Source organism: Camelus ferus, chromosome 15 (assembly GCF_009834535.1).
Source record: "Camelus ferus isolate YT-003-E chromosome 15, BCGSAC_Cfer_1.0, whole genome shotgun sequence".
NCBI lineage: Eukaryota > Metazoa > Chordata > Mammalia > Artiodactyla > Camelidae > Camelus > Camelus ferus.
The window spans coordinates 11,779,338-11,803,574 of NC_045710.1; the positions used below are offsets into that span (position 1 = coordinate 11,779,338).

At 44.6% G+C, this 24,237-nt stretch overlaps 1 long non-coding RNA gene across 3 annotated transcripts; it reads left to right on the top strand.

Annotated features, from left to right (window-relative positions):
* The first annotated feature begins 1,034 nt into the window (after positions 1-1,034).
* Positions 1,035-23,264, top strand: LOC116668903. 3 transcript variants are annotated; one of them, XR_004326140.1, is made up of 4 exons: positions 1,035-1,398; positions 3,759-3,809; positions 9,034-9,357; positions 23,217-23,264. It is a non-coding gene; the product is annotated as an uncharacterized LOC116668903 (long non-coding RNA). The 3 variants fall into 3 exon arrangements; XR_004326139.1 differs by lacking the exon at positions 23,217-23,264 and adding an exon at positions 9,970-10,069; XR_004326138.1 differs by lacking the exons at positions 9,034-9,357; positions 23,217-23,264 and adding an exon at positions 4,972-5,165.
* Positions 23,265-24,237: the final 973 nt, after the last annotated feature.

Here is a 24,237-nt window from a genome sequence, read left to right on the forward strand (position 1 = left end):
ATAAAGTCACTGAAGACTGCTGATGTAGTAATAGTAACAGTAACAGTAATAGTGATTGTAATAATAACGATGTATCAATAATAATAAGCTACTGTGTAAGGACGTCATCTATACCATCTCATTTATTCCTTACCTCATCCCTAGCAGCAAGGCTTTATGACTGTGTCCATTTTAAGATGAGGACACTGAAGTTCACAGGAAAAGTGGCTTCAGTTCACACAGTGAGTAACAAGAGTTGGGCTTAGAATCTGGAGAGCCAGATTCAGAGCCAGTGTCTGGAACATTGCCTCCCACTGCCCCCTGCTCTGCTGGGCTCAGCAGTGGATTTAAGGATACGTGAGGACAGTGCTCATCTGAGGAGCAACAAACTCTGTCAGATGTTGATTTTTCCAGTACTTGAGACGAAAGGGGAAACGCTGGCTTACGTACCTTTCCTCTCCCGACTCAGAAAGCAGACGCATTTGTTGACAGAGCAGAGTTTTCTAGAGTGCCCTGAAGCTGGAGCAGGCTCCAAGGGTCTTCCCCTGACCCTGAGTGATGGACGCAGTGGGAAACCTGGGTTTCTACAAGAATCCAGGGATGTCTCTTCACTGGCGGGTACTCAAGAAGATCCTTCTTTTAGGATCCTTTTTCTCTTCTGGTTGGAGCCCTAAAGGAATTGTATATCACGTGTTAATTCCTGGAGGTAGCTTGCCAGTGGTGGGGGTGCCTTCCCTCTGGGCTTGGCCAGCTGGAAATCTCTCCCTCAAACCTCGGCTCAGTCTCTGCCATACTTTTTAGTTGGAATTCATGCTGCATCATTGAGCCTCTAGTGACAAAGAGCTGCAATGCCTTCTTGTGTTTCTGCCTCTCTCGGCTTTCCCGCGATGCACGCAGGTCACTTGTCATTCACTCCCATGTGTTGAGACAGTGAGGTCCTTCTCGCAGGAAGAGCTGAGTCAGTGCTGAACGCCTGCTGCTCAGGGATGCTGGCAGTGGCGTGAGCACCAAGGGAGAGACGCAAGCCAGGCAACCTGACCCAAGTGACGCTGCCCGTTTCTGAGTGACCAGTCCCAGGCAGCTGGGCTCATTTGGATGGGACCAGAGTTTTGTCATTTAATTATTTCAAATTTCTTGTCCTACCCTGTGACCTCTTCCTCCATCTCCTCGGATTTGTTTTATCTTCAGCAGCAGTTCTTCATGGCTTTTTGGAAGGCTACTGAAGCACCCAGGGACCCACCAGGCTTGATTTCCTCCCTCCCAGTCCTTCTCCTCTGGAGGGAGGGAGTTTCAGCTTCCTGTGTCTCCAGTCAGCATTGCCTGTGTGCTTACTGGGATGTGTGCTCAGAATAGGAACTGGGAATATAAGAATGAGACATGGTCCTTGCTCTCAGGGACCATTAGGCTGATGGGAAATAGGTAAGTCTACTGACTTATGAATGTGTATGTGAGTGAGGGAAGGCTTCCTGGAGAAGGTGACACCTGAGCTGTCGGGGAGCATTGTCTCAGATTCCAGTGAGTTCATTTTGGCCTTTGGGAAAAAAAACCTCACTGACCCTGAACAGGTCCCAGTCACAGGCACTGCTAATCCCTGCCTTTGGGGCTTCTGTCTTCCCCCACCTCTGCCAACCACCCATCTTTAGTTAAAGGATCTTCTGCCTTTAGATGCGCTGATCCCACTTTTTCCCTGTGGGGGTCTAGCGATGCCCATAGAGGTAGACTTTGTGACTTTGCTTGCTCTTCTTGCTTTTGATTGTGTGTTTTGTTTTGTTGCCAGAAATATTTGGTCATAGTTGCTTTTGTGCAAGCCTGAACTCATCCTTGTGTGTTGATTGATATTTAACTTAGCGTTTGGTGGACATTTGGTATTGTCTCTGTCTATAAGGTCTTGGTGGGCCATTGCCTTGGGATTTCCATGCTCTGAGACCCCTGCTCTATTTTACAGAGGTTGATTGATGTTATTGGAGAAGCTTTTCCAAACATCCAGAAAAGGGTGATTCGTGCCATATGAAATTGCCATTATTCTATCATTTTTGACCTAGAATGACAGCAGGTTCCACATGGTTCAATTTAAGGTTAAGAGTTTGCCTCATGTTAGCAAAAAGGTATTTCTCAAGTTCTTGAGAACTTGTGACTAGTCCCATCTGTATGTCTAGTTTAAGGAAGAAGTGGGGCAGCGGGAAGCCTGGGGACTTGGTATCAGCACTGGGGCTAATTAGCTGTGTGACCAGGAGACCAGGCAGCCCCTCTCTGAGCTTGTTTTCTCAGGTTGGAGGTGTGTGTAATAACCACCAGATTCCTTTCTACCTCTGATACTTACGTAATTGACTTTCTTTTTAAAAACTGGCTAGTTCCCATTTAACTTTATTTACATTATAAATTCGCATAAAATTGATTTTAACCTGCTACCTAATTTTTCTCATATTCTCTATCAGTCGAGCCCTAACTAATGAAGTTTTATTTCTTGTGGTTGGTGCACAAGTTATGGCTTGCCTTAAAACTTAGGCTATTAAAAAACATCTGCGAGAGACTCCTTTATTTCCCTTTGTGTGGCGACGAGGGGTGAAGGCCCCCAGAACACTAGAGGGTGATGTAAGTGAAAGGGCTTTTGAACATCAATGGGTGCCTTGTTTTGATTTGCTTGAAAATCACTCCGTGGCTTAACTTTCATCATTTTCAGCGTCTCTTACTTTGCCCTTTCCAGGAAGAACGCCAAAGTGTTAGGTACCCAGGAGAGAGAAGAGGGTGAGCTGAGCAAGAGAAGGCAACCAGAAAGGCAAAGCACTGCCCAAAGCCATGGAATGTGACAGCTCAGAGGGACAGGAGAGGTCACCTGGCCCATCTTCCCAGTTTAAAGAGAAGGAAAATGAGTGACTCACCCAAGGTCATGAAGCAACATAGGGACCAAATTCAGACGGGGACACAATCATAATTCCTTCTTCCCTCCCCTCGGCTCCCTAGCCTCATCCCTAAGCTCCCTCCCTCCCTCCTTCCTTCCTTCTTACCTACTCTTTATTGTGAAAAATTGCAAACACATACAAAATTGCAAACACATACAAAATTGCAAACACATGCAAAGTTGCAAGAATAGTGTCATGTACCTACATGTGCCACCACCCAGCCTCAACAATTACCATCTCATAAAAAACTTATTTCATCTCCTCCCCAACTCACTTCCTTTCCTCTCCCGTTTATTTTGAAGCAAGTACCAGGTGTATCATGGAATCCATAAATATTTCAGTAAGTATCTTTTAAAGAATAATCTTTTTTTCTAAATCCAATTGCAATGCCACTCGTAAAACTAAAATGCAATAATAATTTCTCAATACGATCAACTATCCAGTCTTAGAAGGCATTGCTTAGCCATTACTTTCCAGTTTCCTGGCATCTCTGACCACCTGATTCAGGTAGGAACGTCTACAAATCATGCACTAAAGAGTCACAGGAAAGCAGGGAGCCTCAAGAAGTAATTGAAATGGTTTCTGCTTAGACTTTCAAATTATCTGATATACCTAACTATTTTCTCAGTTAAAAAAAAAAAAACTCCAGCGGCTGAGAGAACACACCATACAGCTTACATTTAACCTAAATGCTGCTGACAGCAGTTCAAAGTTCCTTTGTCCTTGTTTCACATTCCCTGAAGGTGGAACCAGCCACAACTGCCCCTGAATAAGGAATGTCTGTGTTCTTCGAGCCCTTCAGTTTCCATCCTGAGCTCTTTTCTCCTGCTAAAAAGAATCCCAGTTTTGAAAATTTTACTTGGTTTTTTTTTTTTCCAGGAAGGTAAGAGAAGAAGATAAAGTATTTATTCAACAAACACCCAAATGAAGGTAGGTGTTGTAGTTAGAGAACTGAAATAACTTTCCCAAGAGTATTAATTTCCGGTGGCTGCTGTGACAAGTTACCACAAACTTAGTGGCTTAAAGCAACAGAAGCTCATTGTCTCATCATTCTGGAGGCCAGAAGTTTGAACCGAGTCTGAGGGGCTAAAATTAAGGTGTTAGCTGAGCTGGTTCCTTCTGGAGGCTCTGGACATGGAGTGGGAATCCGTTCTGTGCCTCTTCCAGCTTCCAATGGCTGCCTGCATTCCTTAGCTCTTGACTCATCACTCCAATCTCTGCCAGTGTGGTCATGTTGCCTTCTCTTCTGTGTCACACATCTCTTGGCCTCCTTCTTATAAGGATTTGTGATTACACTTAGGATCTACTCAGATAATCCAGGGTAATTGTCCCATGTCAAGATCTTTAATTTAATCATGGCTGTAAAGTTCCTTTGCCCCATAAGGTAACATTTCCAAGTTCCAGGCATGAGGATCTGGGTCTTCAGGGGCCAACATTCAGCCTACTACACCAAAAGTTATACCATTGTTAAGAAGCCTTTGTTTTAATGGTATGCTAATATAGGGCATCTTACTGGTTAGGAGAAAGGAACGTTGGATAAGAACATGGGTTTTGGTGTCAGACAAGCTTGAGTTTGAATCCTAGCTTGGTCTGCAATCATAGACAAGCTCTTTAACCTCTCTGAGTCCAGGGCTTCTCATCTGTACATAGAGATAGTGTAAGGACTTAATTGGCCAATCAATATAAAGTATCTTGTGCAGTGCCTGGCATAGAGTAGGCACTCCAGGAGTGATCTTCCATGTTATTGTAGTGCAAGGCTTCTTCTGACTTATCTCAAGTGGGACCCAGGCAGGACCTGATATTTTCTGTCTGATTATAGTACATGAATGAAATCAAACACAATTTGAATGCAAGACATTTACAGGTGTCAGTAGAAATTGATGAAGTATTATTGTGTGAAAAGACACCTGAAGCTAATTTCAAATTAAGAAATATAAATCTAAAACAGAAGAATCACATTTAATGATGGAGCAACTTTTAAGTGGATTGTAAGGGCTTTTGGAGAACAGGAAATGTCACTGAGATGCAGTGTATTTGAAGACGGGAAAGAGCACTGGACCTGGAGCGAGAATACCTTTTGTTTGCATTCCAGATCTGTTTCTTTTTGATTGGGACGCTCGCTCAGCCTCGGTGTCTCAATGCATGAAAACGGAACAAGATCACAGTTGTGAGGATGTAAAAATGCTTCATGTATGTTCTACAAACACTGCATAGTAAGAAGCTGTCACGAGGCCCTTTTCTCAGAAAAGAAAGAGAAGAAGCAACTACATGTGTATCTATGATGGGCTTTATTGGGTCATTAAAAAACATCAAATCAATGAATATAGTTCCTGAAATTTTGTGTAGCCTTATTTTAACACGGCTTTCTTTCCAAATGAATCCTGCCAGCTACCAACATGAGTATACATTTTATTGAAAAGTTCCATGATGCTGTAAGGCCAGATGCACGAAGCACACGCACAGCTCTTTTTCCAGTAGCAATTATCTGATGAAATTGTGCCTTGTCTGCAGCAGGCAAACCGGATATATTCCCGTTGGAGCAGGGAGCACGTGCTATGGTATTTATAAACTGTAAAAGATGTTTGTCAGCATGCACAGCACATCCTTCATCCCCAACTGCTGGCAAGAAATAGCCTCGTTGTTTCTGAGGAGCTAATGATGGATTCATAAATTCTGTCAGCAGATCTATTGCTGTAAGGGGTTCTCTCCATGGATGGTGATGACTCCAGCACGTGCAGTTCTCATCGTGGCCTGAATGGAATGGCAGGCCCAGGGTCAGACACTTGGCCCATTCTTCCCACGCTCAACCCTAACAGTTTCCAGAAGCAAGGGGAGAGTCATGGTGTACAGTCCTTGGTGTGGTAGAAAATATGGGTGGTGGGAGGTCAGCACACTCCCAGTGCTCATCTTCACCTCTCCCCCTGCCCGGCAAGAGAAAGCTTTCAGAGGCATCTCAGATTTATTCCACGGCAATGCTGGAGGAGGGGGTGGGATCTGCAAAGGCCAGGACGTTTGAATCCTTTCCAGGTTAGGATGAGAGCAAGAGGGGTTCAGGTTTGCTCTACCTTTTGCCTCAGCCCAACCTAACTGCTGAGCCCACAGAGATGAGCTGCAAGCTCACAGCCATTGACCCAGGCCCTCTTTTTTTTTTCCTTTTTTTTAAATTGAAGTATAATTAGTTTACAATGTTGTGTTAATTTCTGGTATGCAGCAGAGTGATTCAGTTATACATATATGCATTTGTTTTCATATTCTTTTTCATTTTAGGCTATTACAAGATATTGAATATAGTTCCCTGTGCTATACAGTAGGATCTTGTTGTCTACATCCTATTTTATACATAGTAATTAGTATCTGCAAATCTCAAACTCCTCCCCTTTCCCCCCTGGTAATCGTAAGTTTGTTTTCTGTATCTGTGACTCTGTTTCTATTTTGTAAATAAGTTCATTTGTGCCCTTTCTTTTTTTAAGATTCCACATACAAATGATATCATATGGTATTTTTGTTTCTCTTTCTGCCTTTACTTCACTTAGAATGATGATCTCTAGGTCCATCCATGTTGCTGCAAATGGCATTATTTTATTCTTTTTTATGGCCGAGTAGTATTCCATTGTAAAAATACACAACTTCTTTATCCAGTCATCTGTTGATGGACATTTAGGTTGTTTCCATGTCTTGGATATTGTCTATAGTGCTGCTATTAACATGGGGGTGCATGTATCTTTTTGAATTAGAGTTCCCTTGTGATATATGCCCAGGTGTGGGATTGCTGGATCATAGGGAAAGACCCAGGCCCTCTTTTCACAGCAATAGACTCAGACCCTCTTCACTCATCCCTTCTAGCTTCCAGTGGATCTGGGTGTGATCTGGCTTCTGAAGCTTTGACTTTTGTTCACCATCTGTCCTTGGATCTTGGCAAATGATTTCTCTGTTCCTCACTTTGGTTTGTCCTCATACCCGCAGTCTGTTTGTCTCCTCATTTCAGACCATTTTCAATGTGAACCGACCCTAGCTGGCCTCTTAGAAATACCCCAAGCCCCAACCGGCCAGGGACCAGCCCAATCCACTGAAAGCCCTGCAGGGAGAAACCTGGACATCTCCAGCTGTTGCAACCCATGAGCTCAGCTGACTGATTCAGGCCTGATCACACTTCACTCCAGGCTTCCTAGCAAGAGTTATCCACCACCACTGGGAGCCTGCAGTCAAGGCTAAGATAATGCATGATGTATAATAGAATTTTAAATGAACCACCCTTCCGGCATATTCCTGGGAGTTCCAGTGTAACAGTCCCCTTGTGTAACCAGCCGGCCCCAGCGGTGCTTGGTGGCTCAGGGGCTTTGTAGAGTGTGTGGCTATTTGTGGCAGTGTCCCAGGTTGACAGGAAAGACCCCGGAGCTGTTCTTCTGACTGAGTGCCTTTACGACCCAGACTATTTATTTTGATTTTGCCTGATTTCATTTGTTCAATATGAATTTATTATAGGTTCCACTGTGATAAATATATATATTTATATTTAATAAATAAATCAATAAATCAATATCTCTGTATTCTGGTATACTGGTGAGGACACAGCTCCTGCTTACAGGAAGTCATGCTGTAGTGGGATGGGCATCTGGGGCTGTGGTGCCTGACGCAGAGCAGGAAAAGAGCACAGGCTTTGGAGTCCAGACCTTGGTTCAAGGTCTGGGCTTACTTTATCACTTACTGCTGTGTGACCATGGCCAGGTTCCTCAACCTCTCTGAAGCCTCTGTCTTCTCACCTCTTCCAAGGGGGCAAATAACAGCCACTTCACAAAATTGAGATAATGCACATTCAAGACACTTAGTAGGTGCTCAATAAACATTCCTTTCCTCTTCTTTTCATTCACCAAAATTGCACTCTTGGCTAAGCTTTCATTACATAAGATGAACTGATGCCTTGATATGCATTTAATAAATCTGAAGAGTGTGGACTGTGAGTGAGATGATTTAGATTTACTGTCTCCTTGCTCTTCACCACATCCTTTGCCCCATAAACTCGTGTGGGTTCATCAGAATGATATCAAATGCCATTGCTGCTCTGAGCAGCCTCTTCCATCCCTGACGATTGCTGGTACAGACCTTTCCATCTTCTTCTGATGGTCGTATGCATCCTGAGGCAGGAGACCCCGAACTGTGGGCACTTCCTTGAGCAGCTACAGACTTGCTGACATTTATGAATCCAGTACTGACCTGTCAAACAATGAGGGATTCTAAAAACAACACGGGCCCAAAATAACTGCCCCGTGAACATGGTATTTGAGTGATGACAATAGTCACCATGGTCCATAAACATTTTGGCAAAGGTTTCCATCCTTCCCTGAGCACCAGACTTCTACAACAGTGTTGCATGGACTTGTCCTGGGACAAGCATCCTTCATTTCTGATGGTTAAATGTTTGAGTCCTTCTCAGGAAATCATCTGCAGTCAGCAGATCCAACAAAGCTGGAGTTTTTAAAGTAAATCTGGTGCCATTGGAACGTGCTGCTGCATTTGGAATGGCAGCTGTACAATAACAACATTATACGTGAACTTGGCATTGGTTTAAGCGCTTTGTATAAATTCACTCATTTAATCCTTACAACGACCCCATCACATAAGGTGCTGCTGCTACCCACATTTTATCATTAAGAAAACTGAAGAACAGAGGAGTTCTAAAACTTGCCCAGAGTCACCCAGCTGGTTGTTAGGGAGTGAGGATTTGAACCAAGACAGCTGGTTTGACCTCAGAATTCATGCTGTCAACTGCTACAATATACTGGCTCAATACTAATTCAAGTCACATGACTAATGGCTATTTAGAAATTTAATTGAATAGATTTTGGCTATGTCAAGAGGCTGAGAGTTTTAACACTTTTTAAAGTTGAAGTATATTTGATTTACAATGTTGTATTAGTGTCTAGTGTACAGCAAAGTGATTCGGTTATATGTATATATTCTTTTTCACTACAGATCATTAAAAGCTCTTAAATGTTGTTCCCTGTGCTTACAGCAGGACTTTGTTGTTCCTCTATTCTGTACATAGTAGTTTCTATCCGAAGAGGCTGAGTTTTTAACATTTACTAGTAGGGTGACTTCCAAATCTGAATGCTGAAAACTGACTGCTTTTTATCTTGTCATGGCTGTTTTTGTTGAGGCCCTGCTGGATAATAAGGACTTTCTTGGTTACTGGGGAGAAGACTGGAGAATTGTTAGATACAAGCCTGTCAAGAGCTGTGAAGAATCTGGACTTTTGCCCTGCTTCCCTGGTAACAAGTTGGCCCGCCATAGATTCATGGATGCTGGCAGAGGACCATGATTCCTGGGTCAGAAACAAAGGGCAGGTCATTAGTCACAGCCATGACAGTAACCAGAGCAGCAGCATTTACACCTGTTTCTGAGCTCGTCTCCAAGGAGTGATGCAAAGTGGGCCTGAAGAGGACACTGGAGCTGAGGGAACTCAAATGTTTTACACCAGGAGGTAAGCATGTCTATCCTTTGCCCCAGAGGGTGACATTACCTGCATTATACTGGACAGTAAGCAAATCTGCCCTGTGTTCTGGAGGGCAATGTCTGGAGACACTCTCTCCATCTTCTGAGTCTGTTTGCTCTGCAAACATCCTTGAAAAAGTAGATCAGAACAAAAGCAATTCTTGGGTCCCTTGTGTTTCTTCTCATTTGTGAGCATGAATTGTCTCCCAATAGGTCCCTGTGCTCCTAAGAATCTAGACTTTCAATGTGCGGGTACAAATAACAGACATGAAACATTATCAGAGTAATATATGGGGATTGAATAATTTTGACTACAAACATAAAGGGCGGGCGCCTCAGAGGGAGAAGTCATTTTGGGCTGTCGGGGGGGGAGTAGAGACGTCTTCATGAAAGAGGAGAGATTTCACTAAGTAGAAGAAATTGGAGAGGGACAAAAAGAACATTTTATGTGGTGTCACAGCTGAGGCTAGTCATACAGGGCTTTGGACTTGGGGTCAGACCTGTGTTCCAATCACGGCTCAGTCGTTTACTGGTTATGTGCCCCAGGAAACCTCTCTGAACCTTCTCGTTGTTTATTGACTTTCTCTCCCCTTTTCTATAGGGTAGGAACACTTACTACCTGCAGATGTAGAGATCAGAATTTTGGTCAATATCATCGTGGAAAATGGCAAGACCTTTGCTTATCTCCACCCACCATGGAGAGTTAAGAAAACTGAGTTCAATTTTCTGTGTATTGGGGGAAATTGGTGATGTGGCCACACATTTCTCAGATTCTTTGAATAGCTGTTGATTCCTCTTACCTTTGCCATCAAGACACAGGCACATGATCTCCCTTCTTTGGGCAATTTTCTTTAGTTACCCAAGCCTGCCTTGACTACACTTCCTCTGATCCTGTCAGTACTGCTCTCAGTCCCTCGACTGTGCTCACATCCAAGGGTGAAGTTCTGACTCCATAGCTCAGCTCCCACGACCTCTGTGAACCCACCCAGGTCTGCCAGCTCTGCTTCCTCTCCCCTCCTCTGCCCCTAGACTTTACTAACCAGCTTGACCGCAAGTGGTGTTTCTACACACACACACACACACACACACGCTACTGGTTTTTCATGGTTTTGCTTATATTGCACCATCTCTCTGGAAAGTCTTTTTTCCTACCCTTTCACCATCTCATTCCTGCTCATTCTTTACAAATCAATTCAAGAACACCTCCTCCTCCCTTAAAAACAAAATAGCTAAACTTAATGCTTCTACATGAAGTTTATCCCCTTCCCTCCTGTCTATACATCTGTCCTATACATCTGTCCATCCATCCATCCATCCATCCATCCATCATCTATATCCTGCTGTATTTTCTCCCGTTGTAATATGAAATGTGTATATGTGTGTCTCTCCACTAGACTGTAGGTTATGAAACGTGGATGATAGGCCCTCAGTGGCTATTCCTCTAATGACTAAATGAAAACAGTTGAATGATTTTGTGAACAAATGAATGAATGCTTTGGGGCCAACAAGCACACCTCTGAGTCTAGCCCCTCACGGCGAGTGCACAGCGTATCCGGGCCTCATAGCCCTTCCTGCAGGTGGGCTTGCGTAGGAAGGCGGAGGGTGGGGCTGGCTCTGGGCACAGCCTGTCTTCCTTTCCAGCTCCTTCTTACCCTCTCACCCCTTAGTCTTCCCGTCTCTATCCCTAGTCCCTTTCTCACAGGGGATTAGTCAAAGCTAAAAACCAGGAGTAGAAGGAGTTTAGGGGAGTTGATCCCTGTGTAGTCTGATATCCCCTCCTTCTAAGGTTTTCAGAGGCCTCATGAAGATCCAGGGGCCTATCGCCCTCCTCCCCTGAAAGAATCCTGAACCGTGAAATCTGGGCTAGAGAGGAACACGGGCTCTTGCAAGGCTGCTCCAACCTCCGTGCTCCATCCACAGGAATGAAGGTGGCCTCTGCTCTTTGTTACTCCCATCCAGCTTTCAGGGCCACAGTGAGGAAAAAAAATACATAAACACAAGCCTAGAGTCAACTTTGAGAAAACACGCATTACCAGGGAAGGCAGTGGACAGGTTCGTAGTCTCATGTCATCTGGGAGGGTGGGACACACTGCGTCAGCTGGCAGCCCCCATCCACACCGACTGACTGTCTTGTCTAGTTGTTTCATTTGTGCAAGTGTCTGCTTCGCCCGCTCGTCTGCCTTTGGTGTGGACCCTGGACTTGAGCCCGTCACTTCTCTTGACTGTGTATCAGGCATTGGGCTACTTTATTCACAGTTGGTGGTTTCTGCGAGTCACTGGCTGGCTTGTCAATTTGCTGATGGGACAGAGTGCAAGCTTATGCAGGGCGATCGCTTTATAAGGGCTGTTCTGGTTTCTGCTAAATAAAATATTTAGATGGCTTGCTTCTTGGCTGCAAAACAACAACGTCAACAACACAAGCAACCATAACAACATCATCTTCGACTTTTGAGCACTTCTTTGGCAGGCGCCTGTGCGAGACACGTTACACTTGCTCTCGTGAAATCCCTTGAGTAAAGAATAATTTTTGGCACCATTCTACAAAGAACAAACTCAGGTACAGAGACGTTGGAGGATTTTTCCAAGGTCAAATGGGTATTAGCTTTTAAACAGGATTAAAAACTAAGTCTTTCTAACTCCACCGGCCAGCTTTTCCCAGACCACTGTGTCTTCTGGTGCACTTGGCGGTATCCCCATCAGCCGAGGGACAGCTGCCTGGAAACACTGGGCCGGGGGGTGGGTCTCATGCAGGATCCCTGTGTGACAAGTGCTTCAATCTCTCATCTCCGTCTCCGAATAGCTACTGTGGGAAGGCTTTTGCTGCAGCACTAGTTATAACCCAGAGACACTTACTCCTTTCTGCACCCATTCTGCCTTCTTTTCAGTCTAGGAAGGTCAGTCTTTCTCAAAGCCCTTCTCTTCACCTCTGCCTGTCCATTTGTTTATTTGTTCATGATTCATTCATTCATTCACTTACTCAGTACTTACTGATCACCGGCTGGGTGTGAGACACTGTACCTGGCAATGGTAGTAATAGCGGCTTGTCCTTCAGTGCCAGTCCTTCAAGGTTTCCGTCCACCTGTCATCCCCTTTCTGTCACTGGCGCCCCATCTTTGTCTTGCTGGTTCATTCCAACATTGCCAATAAAAATGCCCAAATCTTTTCCATTCTCTTTTGCCCCCTTGTTCGTGTCACCTAAGTTTTCCTCTTCTGAGCCAAGCTTCTAATGAATTGCCCTGCAACATAGAAAACAAAACTGTGGTTATTGGGGAAAAGGGTAGGGGAGGGATAGATTAGGAGATTGGGATTAACAGGTACACATTACTATATATAAAATAGATAAACAGCAAGGACCTACTGTACGGTACAGGGAACTGTACTCAATTTCTTGTAATGCACCGTAATGGAAAAGAAACTGAAAAATAATATATGTATGTATGTATATGTATAACTAAATTGCTTCACTGTACATCTGAAACTGACATTGTAAATCAACTACACTTCAAAAAAAACAAGAAAAAAATTTTTTTAAAAGGAATTGCCTACAAATCAGCAGCCCTTCCTGTCTGCATGATCCCCGCAGTCTGGGTCCTCTCCCCGGTCACTCTCCTCGGTCACTCTCCTGGCACTGCCCTTACCAGAGTCACTCCACTGCACACTCCGAGTCCCCATGGTACTGGCCTCTCACCACACGGGACAGCTTTGATTCCTCCCTCTTTCTGGAGACTATCCTTGGTGTCTTTGACCCTACTCTCTGGGTTTTTTGAAATTTCTGAATGTTCTTTCTCTGTCCTCTTTAGGGCTTGTTCACTCTCTGTCTAGTACTTAAGGGTGGGTTCCATGCAAGGTGGCTTCCTTTGGCCCAGTGCTTCCCTATCCATGCATGCTCTTCCCTACATGACCCCATCTACTCGTGAGGTAAACGCAGTCATTTATATTTTAGCACTTCCTCATTCCCTGGGGCCTCAGATCGACAGAGAAACCTCTTGTGGAACAACACTGGGATCTACCACCAGGTCCCAAACTAAACTTGTCATCTTCCTAAGATGATGACCCTCTGTCTGTCTGTTCCAGGGAGTGGCAGCACCATCCCCCAGTTATCCCAGCCAGGGGCCTGGAAGTCACCTCCCAGAGCTGCTTCAAGTCAGGCCCTCCTTCCCTCCTTCCTTCCTTCCTTCCTTCCCTCCTTCCTTTCTTCCTTCCTTCTCTTCTTTCCCTTCTTCCTAATTCCCATATTCCTCAAGTCTTGTGCTAGTCAGTGGGAAAACAAAAGTAAGAAAACACAAATTCTTGGCCTCTGCCTTCATGACTCTAGTAGGAATGACTGACTTAATCAAAGAACTGGAAAAAGAAATGGAGCACTGCATTTGTGATAAATATTGGTTTGGAAACATAAAATAAGAATCTTCCCCATAGGAAGTGAGGTTTAAATTGATATTGAAGAAATAATACGTACTAACTCACTAAAGGATAGAGGACAGGTTCTCAGCAGAGGGAATGGCACGTACAAAGGCCCTGGGGAGAGGAAGCCAGTGCTTTGAAGGAACAGAGACAAGTCTGGAGTGGCTGCCACAGGGAACAGTGGAGCATGAGCGAGGCTGGATGGGGCAGGGACCACGTAGGGCTCGGTGGATCATCTGAGGGGTTCTGGTCTTTATCCTACGAGCACACAAGAAGTTGTTTAAGGGTTTAAGCAGAGGAGTGACATGATCATTTTAAAATTTTGTCTTCAAGTGTAGAGAATGGAGAAGAGAGGAGAAAGCATGGACGTGGGGATGTTGATTAAGAGGCATGAGATGATGGTGGCTTATAACACTGCCAAGAACAGAGAGCTGTGGGTCACTTTACAAAAAGTCTATCAGTTTGGCTTGAAAGAACTCAATTCTCCTCTCTGGGGGGGTTAACCTGACTGTTCAACTATGGGAGCCCTGCTTCTTCCACAGATCAAGGGACTTAGTAAAATGATTTAACTTGAATCCCCCTTGAGGAAACTGCTTTGCCACCACAGGAGGCAGGTTTCCCATGATTCCTCCCTGGGCACTGAGTTCCTGTCAGACGGCACGAGCCGGGAGGCGGAGGTCACCCTGTCAGCAGTGCCCTCAGATCCCTGTCCAGAGAGGCTCAGCCGTGCCGAGCCCCCAGCGGCCAAGGAAGGCCCAGGGACAGCGCCAGTGCCTCGGGGAGTGGTGGCGCCCTCCTTCCTCCTTGGCCCTGGCGGACCTCTGTGTGAGGTCACGTGCAGCCTGGTTGAACTGAGGCCACTTTTAACTGCCAACGGGCCTAGGATTTTTAAATGAATTCATTATTTTTATAATTAAACTTCAGAACTGAATTGTCACATGGAGCTGGAGTCTCAGTGTGAAACACATCTTGAATTTTTCCCTAGGGTACCACTTTCTCCCAGGTCTGTGGATATTTATTGAATGAAGGTGCAATCTATTTGCCAGCATTTTAGGAAGCCTCATCTTGCAAGAACATCAGAGCAACAAGTAGATGATAAAAGGACATTGGGCATACTGGGGAAAATCCTGGTCATATGCAAGGATTTGAAGGGGGTGACTGGAGTGCAGGGTGATGGGGGGCACCACATGAAGGAAGAAACGGGGGACATTTGGCAGTAAGAGAGCCGCATGGAGAGAAAGGGGTGCGGGAATTGTGCTGTGCTATCAAATCTGGGGAAAGAAGAATATGATCAAAAAAGATTTTAAAGAAATTCTGCTGTTTTACGGGAGTAACAGTCCTCTAATTTCCCTCAGAAGCCTTCACTAAGGCTTAATGTTATTCTTCAAGGTCTTTGCAGTTTGATTTGTGTCTTATTTCATGGGTCAAGAGGCAGAGGCATGCCTCAAGGAAGCCCAGACATTTGGGTTTACAAATAAACAAATGAACGCGTCTGGACTGCTTCACTGCACTGTGTGTCTGGCAGGACCTTGGGGTTGGCACTAAGCTTTGCCGGTGTCGCAGACTATTGGCGGAACGAACAGTACAGGGACTTTAGACAAATATGCACATTGGCTCATTCTGGGCTCTCAGAAATTCATCGGCTGTCAGAATTGGAAGGCATCTTGTAAATCACTGAGCATTTTACAGACGGGGAAACTGAGGCTCACAAAGGGATGTCACATGATATGAAACTTCTCAGGAACTGGAACTTGACATTCTTGGGACAAGAGCTTCTTTCTTGCTTGCTTCTTTTCCCCAGCTCTCTCACTTCCTTAGCCTCAGTAGCCAAAGTGGACTTGACATAGAAACACTCAATGTCAATTAAGACTCTTCTGGTTGCAAACAACAAAAACAGTTTCCAGATAACTTAAGCCAAAGAGGGGATTCATTAAAAAAACACTAGGGAGATTCATTGATCCGCAGGAAGAACAGAACACCAAGTCGTGGGAGGCAGGACCAGGGCAGCGGCAGGGACGCCAAGGACGCCTTCCTGGGGCCCTTGCTGACTGACTCCAGCTGCTGGGTTTTTGGACTCCGAATGGTCATGTGGTTCTTTAAAAAGCATTGTTTCCCTCCTCTTTTACAATCTCAACTGAAAGCATTCTTAAGAATCAAAATGACTCTCATGATTCTTGTCTGTTCCAAAGAATCAGAACTTTGGCTGATGATGAAGATCACTTTTGCCACTTTGTGTTCAAGTCTTTGGTTAAATGCTTTGGGCACGATAGGCGTTAGGAAGTGTGGGAGCAATTGGAGGAAACCTAATGCATTTCACAGGAAAGGCTGCACTTCAGCTAAATGGGCAGGTGCTAACTGGGCTAGGATGCTTGGGCATTGGTGGAGATGGGAGAGTGTTCTGGGCTGAGAAAACTTGGGTCAAAGGCAACGCTGGAGCAAAGGGCGCATATTGGGTTGAGAATGAGAAACTGAGGCTACCAAGGAAGGTCAAGGGAGCGGCAGCAGGCCACAGAGGGCACTGTGACCTGGGCTGAAAGCCTGTATTTTATCCCCTGTCCAGTGGGTAGTCTTTGGGGGCAGCATTAAGAAGAGGATAACCTTCTGCAGCCTTTGTTCTAGAGAGCTTTCTTTGGCAGCTACATGGAGAATGGACCAAGAGATAGTGAGGGCAGTAAGAATAGATAGAAACCAGGAAGTGAGGATATAAAAATGGGATATTCAACATTTCTGCAACAGGCTAGTAAAATTTAGGAACAAAAAGAATCTGCTGGCAGTTTTCAGTTGTACAGTGAGGTCCTGTTATCACAAGGTTGATCTGTTAGACTGACTCACAGCCCAGACTTGCAGTGGCCTTGGAGTGAGGTCCCTGTGTGCACCTGCCCTCAGGTCAGCTGCCCTCAGTTGCCTGCGGAGGTGACATGGAGTCTCATGTGGCCTACTGTTCAGAGTGTCTTTCTTTTTTATTTTCACTCAGGTCTTTCTCTTTGGGAATTGGCCAAGTGGAAGGGCCACCCTCTGGTCACATGACAGGTTGGAGCCCACTCCCAGGCTGCCAAGAGAACTAAGGAGTTGCAGCACGTGGGACCTTGTCTGAGGCCATGTTACAGTCCCAAGTGCCAGGCTTGCTAGGCAGGGCGACAGCTCCCAGGCTGGGACCGTGTGGATTTCTGCTGAGGCGCTGGTCAGCAGGGCCAGCGTGTGTGATCCAGAGTGCAGTCACATCAGCCCTCCAGAGGAGCAGAGGCTTCTTCTCAGCAGCTGGGCAGGCGGGTGGGGCTGCAGCACAGCACTGGGTACCCGTCCCCTCATCTTGGGGCCCGTGACTTTGCTGATACTCCCCTGCTCTTTGACATCAGCCTCATCATTTGTCTGTCTACCTCCACCTTCTGTCCATCTAATACCTCGTCTTCATACTGTCATATTCTTTTGGTCTTTCCAACTCTGTCATTTTCTTTTTAATTAAATTAAAAAAATATATAATTGTGGCAAAACACAGAGAACATAAAATTGACCATCTTACCCATTTCTCAGTGCCCATCAGTAGTGTTAAGTACTTTTCACATTGTTGTACAACCAACCTCCAGAATTCTTTTCATCTGGCAAACTTGACACTCTTTACCCACTGGATGACACCCTCTCCCTCTCCTCTGCCAGCCCCTTGGCAGCCTTTTTTCTACTTCCTGTTTCTGTGAACTTGACCACTCTATGGACTTCACATCAGTGGAATTTTACAGCATTTTTGCTTTTGTGACTGGCTTATTTCATTTAATATATCTTCAAGTTTCGTGTGTGTTGTAGCACGTAACAGGATTTCCTTCCTCTTTAAGGGTGAATAATATTTCATTATTTGGACATAGCACATTTTGTTTGTCCATTCATCTGTTGATTGATGCTTGGATTGCTTCCAGCCTTTGGCTCTGTGGATAATGCTGCTAAGAACATGGGTGTACAAACCAACCACATCCTTTCTGGAATAGAGTCCCATCTCCTGGGCTCACCCCTGCCTTTCTTCCATCTAGAGAGCAAGGACATGGCAGGTTTTTCTGCTCTCTGCCAAGCCATTCTCCATCCAGGTGGCCAAAAGGAGTTTCTGTTCTACCAGGACATTCTATATTGTTTCACCTGGGTGGTTTAACCCTCACCCCACCAACTGCCACATTTTTAAGTGTTCCTTTGTGAATTTTTTCTCAGAAATTTTGCCTCCCAACTTCTTTCCCATTGTTTACTTCTGAAGGAACAGAACAGGAGCATCAGTGCACGTGGGAGCTGCTCCCTAAGGGTGTCTCCCAAGGAAAACCGTCCGAGCCAGAGGAGAGCACACAGCAGATGAGGGACAGGCAGAGCCCCTGCCCTTGGCAGGATCATCGGTTACGAGGATGACCTGCACTGGAATTGCTGGGTCTCCTCACTGCTGCCACGTGGGAAGAATGTTACAGATGGTTGGGAACTGTGGGCCCAGGAACGAGCATGGGTCCTGCCAGGGTGATCTGTCACTCGAATATGAAAGAAAAAGGGACCAGGAGAGGAGAGCATAGTGGTGTGGGGCCCGTGTGCATGGGGGAGGGAGAGAGGAATCAGTGCCTGAAGGTTTTTCTAGGAAACTTTTTGGGTGCTGGGATGTATAAAACCCGTGCATTGGTGCCCCCCTTTAAAGACCTACACCATTTTCTTTAATGCGATTATGCTTCCTTTGCACGTGACTCCATGCGGAGGCTGGGCTGTGTGGGGCTCCCCAGGATTCATTAAAGTTAAATGTTGATTCCAAAGCCTCTTGTCTTTGGTCTTCGGTCAGCGCTTCCTTCGTTTGAGTTTTGCTGTGTTTCATTTTCCCTGGTTTCCTCTTAGATCTAGAGAGCAGATAGTTTATGGTTTCCTTCCTAACTTGCCATCTTGCTCTAGGACCCGGGAAAAGTAAAATGGGGCCTGTAGAAAAGCACAAACAAGAGGAAGGCAATTTTGTTCTTTATGTAGGAATTCAAGCTTTAAAGTGGAAAAAAGTTTCCTTGAGTAATGCTTTCCTGAGGAAATGGGAAATATTATTTCACACAATTTTTCCCATATTACACCTAATAAGCAAACTAATATTTCTTAAAATTATATAATACTTCCTATGTTATGTTTTTATAAGCAGCTAGCTTGAGGAACATTTCCTTACCGTTGGCCTGGTATTTGAGATCATGTGCCTTGAATGTTATTAAAGAAAACCTGTTCTAATTAGCAGAGAGGCCATGGAAGACTTGGAAGGATTTAGGATGCAGACCAGGGATGAACCCGGGAGTTCCTGCATTTTGCTGGGTCCTTGCCTCCTGCCCTCTGCACCACACTTCCTCTCTTTGTGCGATGCACCCATCAGAAGAGCCACCATGAATTTCAATTAACGTTTCCTTCGAGATCTAAGACAATCCCTTTATTAGCTTCCTGGCCCCCATTTCTCACCATCATTTTAAGCTATTTGTTTAATTTCAGGGCTGACTGGTCGCCAGAAATGTTGTTTGCACTAAAGCAAGTAATTTCAAGCATCGACATTTAATAATTATCGAATTCTTCCATTCAGAAAAATCTCCCTAGGACGTGATTATGCGATTAGGAGATAGCGGCTTTAGAGAAGCTGACGTTTTAAGGCCATGTGCTTGTGGGAGTGGGGCTATCCTCAGGAGGGGTTTAGAGAGGGGTGTGAATATTTTGTTACCTGGTGCTTTAAATCTGACTTCGTCCCCTCCGTCTACATGACAGTCATACATTTTCAGTTCCAGTTAGTGTCTTTGGTGGAACTCTGAGATCGCTTTGTTTTCTCTTGGTGCTTAATAATTTATGGAAATTTTTCCCATGTGGATTTCATCCTTATGTCAGGTAGACTGAGAAAGGGTGGTAAACTTTCATCATTTCACTATTCTCCCTGGCTCATACTAGTACTAACTGGTTTATCTAGACAATTATTGGCAACTCGTCAGTCACCAACCACATCCCTGTTCTGATTCCTTCCTTCTGCAAATCTTGCATCAGCAACAGAGAGAATCTCTTTTGGTTTTGGAGGTTTGCCTGATTAACAAGTTTATTGAGCCATATAATTTTTGCTTCTTTATGCACATTTCCTTTCTCCAATTCCTCTGGTGGCAAAGATCGTCTTTCTTCTGGGAAACACCTTCATGTGCTCTCTGTTGGAGCTAATGCTTCCACTTGTCAGTCACAGGAGCGGGCAACGCCCCAGGCCTTTCAGGGTCCTCCTGAGTCTTTTGTAAAAATTCAAATTTGAGTTTCCTGTATTTTACCTGGCAATGCTCTTCTCATCAAATAACCATATTTTAGGAATGTACTTAGACTGATGTGAGATTTCTAAAGTTAGGAAAGCATCCTACATGAATATCATTCGTACCTATGGTATAAAATTTAAATTTAACTGAGTATCCTGTACTTTCATTTGCTGCCTGTATTTCCTACCCACCTCGGGCATCTTCCTAATTTGATGATACAGCACCTGCATTCTAGTATCCAAGAACCATCTTATTTTTCTGATTCGCGGTCAAAGACGCAACAACTGGGTTCAAGCCTCTTCAATGGACACCCGTCTCTCAGGTGTCTGAAGGCAAGGGACGTTACTGTTAATAAAGCACTATTCCCTGGCTCATGTGGGAGGGAGGAGAGAACTGAGGAGAACTAACATTTACCAATGGTCTCTCACTTGTTAAACTTGGGGAGAAGTTTGTACTCAGTGGCTCATTTAATCTTGTGACAGCCATGTGAAATAGACAGATTCCATCCATCCCCATTTTAAAAATAAGGGAACTGAGACCCAGAGAGGCACAGAGTTTTGTTTGTTCATTTTTGACAAAGTCCTGTTTATTTTAGAAGCATAAACAGAGGAACTAGAGAGGAGTGATGAGAACAGGACACCAGTTCCCTTGACAGGGCCAGATCCAGCAGGGCTCTGTCTGTGTCTGTGCTCAAGGCTGACCAGCAGCCGAGACCTGACTTTTCCTGTGAGGACAGGGTGTGTGGACAACCTGGGCGGAGGTGAATCTTCCATGTGGTTGGGAGTGGGGTAAATTGTCTCTGAGTCCCTCTAATCCATGTGAAAAAGACCAAAGGACCCAAACAAACACCCTTGGCCAAGAGAACCCCAGGCTGGCTCTGTGCCTAGAAGAGGTGAAGTAATCTGCCCCCAAACTTATATCATGAAAGTAGTACCAGAGTCAACTGACCCCAAGCCCATATTGTTTCCATAGGTTCAGTTTCTTGGGGAGAGGACAGTTTGTAGTACCTTTTAGCAGAGTGGGACTTTCCCAGGGCACTGAGATGAGAGCCAGCAGAAAGCTGTGACTGCCAGTGTCCAGCTCTGGACCAGAGGATCTGAGACCTCTACCCACACCCTGCTAAATGGACGGATAAAGCAGATGAACCTCAAACATATGAAAAATGTTCAAACTCACTCATAATTAGAGAAATGTATATTAAAGCATCACAAGATACCATTTCTCAGCTATCAGATTTGCAAAGATTAAAAAGGTTAATTAAACAATGTGCTGGTAAGTCTATGGGAAAGACTTTCTGCTCTACACTGCTGGTGGGAATGCCAACTGGTACAACTCATCTGGAGAGGAATTTGGTAACGCTTGTCAGAACTATAAATGCATTTACCTTTCGACACAGCAATCCTGCTTCTTGGAATCTACCCTGACGACCTATCTCAACAGTATGAAAATACACATGCACCAGTTTCTTCATTCCAGCATTATTTACAATCGTGACATACCGGTTATAGCTTAGCTAACAGCATTGCACCAATGTTAATTTTCTGGGTTTATAATTTTATGATTTTGCTATGGTTATGTAAGGTGTTAACATTAGGGCAAGCTGGGTGAAGGGTCCTATTCTGTACTGTTTTTACAAGTGTAAAATTACATCAGAATAAAAAGTTAGAACTCCAACAAGGAAGCAGATTTCTCATCACCTCATGTGGGGCATGAGGTCAGGACTGGACCAGCAGTAAATAATCAGAGCTGCTCGAGTGCCTCGTCCTTGGGTCCGGTGCATCCTGCAGAAGCGGATAGGGCTGACCTTGCAGGCAGGTGGTCATGAGAGAGAGCGGAGGGTGGAGATGGTCATCAGCCATGTCCTTGCTGAGACTCTGAGGAACAGCACACTCTGGTAGGAGAAAAACTGAGGACAGCTTGCCTGCCCAGACCACGCCACTATCTAATGTTCAAATCAAGTCACTGAAGGATGTCCTTGGAAACAGTTTCATTATTTTAAAGTCTCATCTCATGTGTGTGAGAGATTTACCGTCCTCTCCCAGTCACTGGTTATTTGTATTGTATATTCAAACACCTTGAACTATTAAGACGACATGCAGCTGTCTCATTATGTGACATTTTCAGTCCTACAGAGAGAAGGGCTATGAATTGCTTAAGATGAGGAATCAGTTCTTTCTTCCAAATGACTTGCTCAAAAATGCAGGGCTCTTGTTTTTAAAAGGTGGTAAAGTTGACAAATGAATCAGAGTGTCCTTAAGATGACTTGGGTGTTTCGAACATTCTTTGTCTTTTCTAATTTATACTTTATAGTAAAATAGAGATTAGCTGATTTTATTTGCTTTTCTTAATTGTTTTGTCAGAGCTGGGCTTTGGGCTTCAGGAATACCTCACCAAAACATTAATCCCGTAATCCTGTGGAAAGCGGGTGAATTAATGGGTGTATGGGGAATGTTTTAACGATGCAGCTCCCCTAAATCTGTGTTCACTCTGCTGCCAGCTTCCTGGGGTCAACACCAAGGCAGGGCAAGCACAGCCCTGTCATGGGTCCTTACTTTCTGTGTCAGGGAGCATCTCCACGGGGCCTCCTACTTTGAGCACCAGCATGAACTGGATACCATGCTGAGGCTGATACATCACTTAATAACCCCAGTAATGATATTAAGGCTCAGAGAAGTTAAGTGCCTTCCTGGAGGTCACAAGGCTAATACATAGTGGAGCTGGAGTTTGAATCTGTCTGTCTCCCAAGTCCATAGATTTTTTGTAGTAAGCATGTTACCAGGTAGGGGAAGACCAGTTTGGCCAACTCTGCCACCCTACTGAGGCCTGGCTCTGCCCACATGTATGGGGAAAAATAATGGGGTGCCCTATATCAGAAGGGGCATCTCATTTCTGTTCTGAAAATGGCAGCATCTGTCCATTGTTCCCATTCAAGGTCTAGAATATTTCCCCAGCATCCAAGTCATTTGGAAAGAAGCCTCATTTGCCAATTAAGAGTGTCCTACACGGGAGACCTCAGAGCAAACCCAGCCTTACCACCTTCTGACACTAGAGCCTCATGACTGTCACACCAGGGTGGGGGATGCCAAGGACCTCCCTCCTTCCTTTTCAAGGGAAGGTTCCATTTGTGTTTTGAAAAGAGCACAGGTTTGCACAGGCAAAACATTATCTGACATACATTTCAAAAATTTTCTCCTAGAAGAAATAAAAGCAAGAATAAACAAATGGGACCTAATGAAACTTACAAGCTTCTGCACAGCAAAGGAAACCAGAAGTAAAACAAGAAGAAAACCTACAGAATGGGAGAAAATTTTTGCAAGTGAAACCGACAAAGGCTTGATCTCCAGAATATATAAGCAGCTCATACGACTCAATAAGAAAAAAATAAACAACCCAATCCAAAAATGGGCAGAAGAACTAAACAAGCAATTCTCCAAGGAAGACATACAAATGATCAAAAAGCACATGAAAAAATGCTCAATATCACTAATTATCAGAGAAATGCAAATCAAAACTACAATGAGGTATCACCTCACACCAGTCAGAATGGCCATCATTCAAAAATCCACAAATGACAAATGCTGGAGAGGCTGTGGAGAAAGGGGAACCCTCCTACACTGCTGGTGGGAATGCAGTTTGGTGCAGCCACTATGGAAAACAGTGTGGAGATTCCTCAAAAGACTAGGAATAGACTTACCATATGACCCAGGAATCCCACTCCTGGGCTTGTATCCAGAAGGAAATCTACTTCAGGATGACACCTGCACCCCAATGTTCATAGCAGCCCTATTTACAATAGCCAAAACATGGAAACAGCCTAAATGTCCATCAACAGGTGACTGGATAAAGAAGAGGTGGTATATTTATACAATGGAATACTACTCAGCCATAAAAACTGACAACATAATGCCATTTGCGCAACATGGATGCTCCTGGAGAATGTCATTCTAAGTGAAGTAAGCCAGAAAGAGAAAGAAAAATACCATATGAGATCACTCATATGTGGAATCTAAAAAACAAAAACAAACACAAACAAACAAAAACAAAGCGTAAATACAGGACAGAAATAGACTCACAGACAGAGAATACAGACTTGTGGTTACCAGAGGGGAGGAGGGTGGGAAGGGAAAGACTGGGATTTCAAAATTGTAGAATAGATAAACAAGATTACACTGTATAGCACAGGGAAATATACACAAAATGTTATGATAACTCACAGA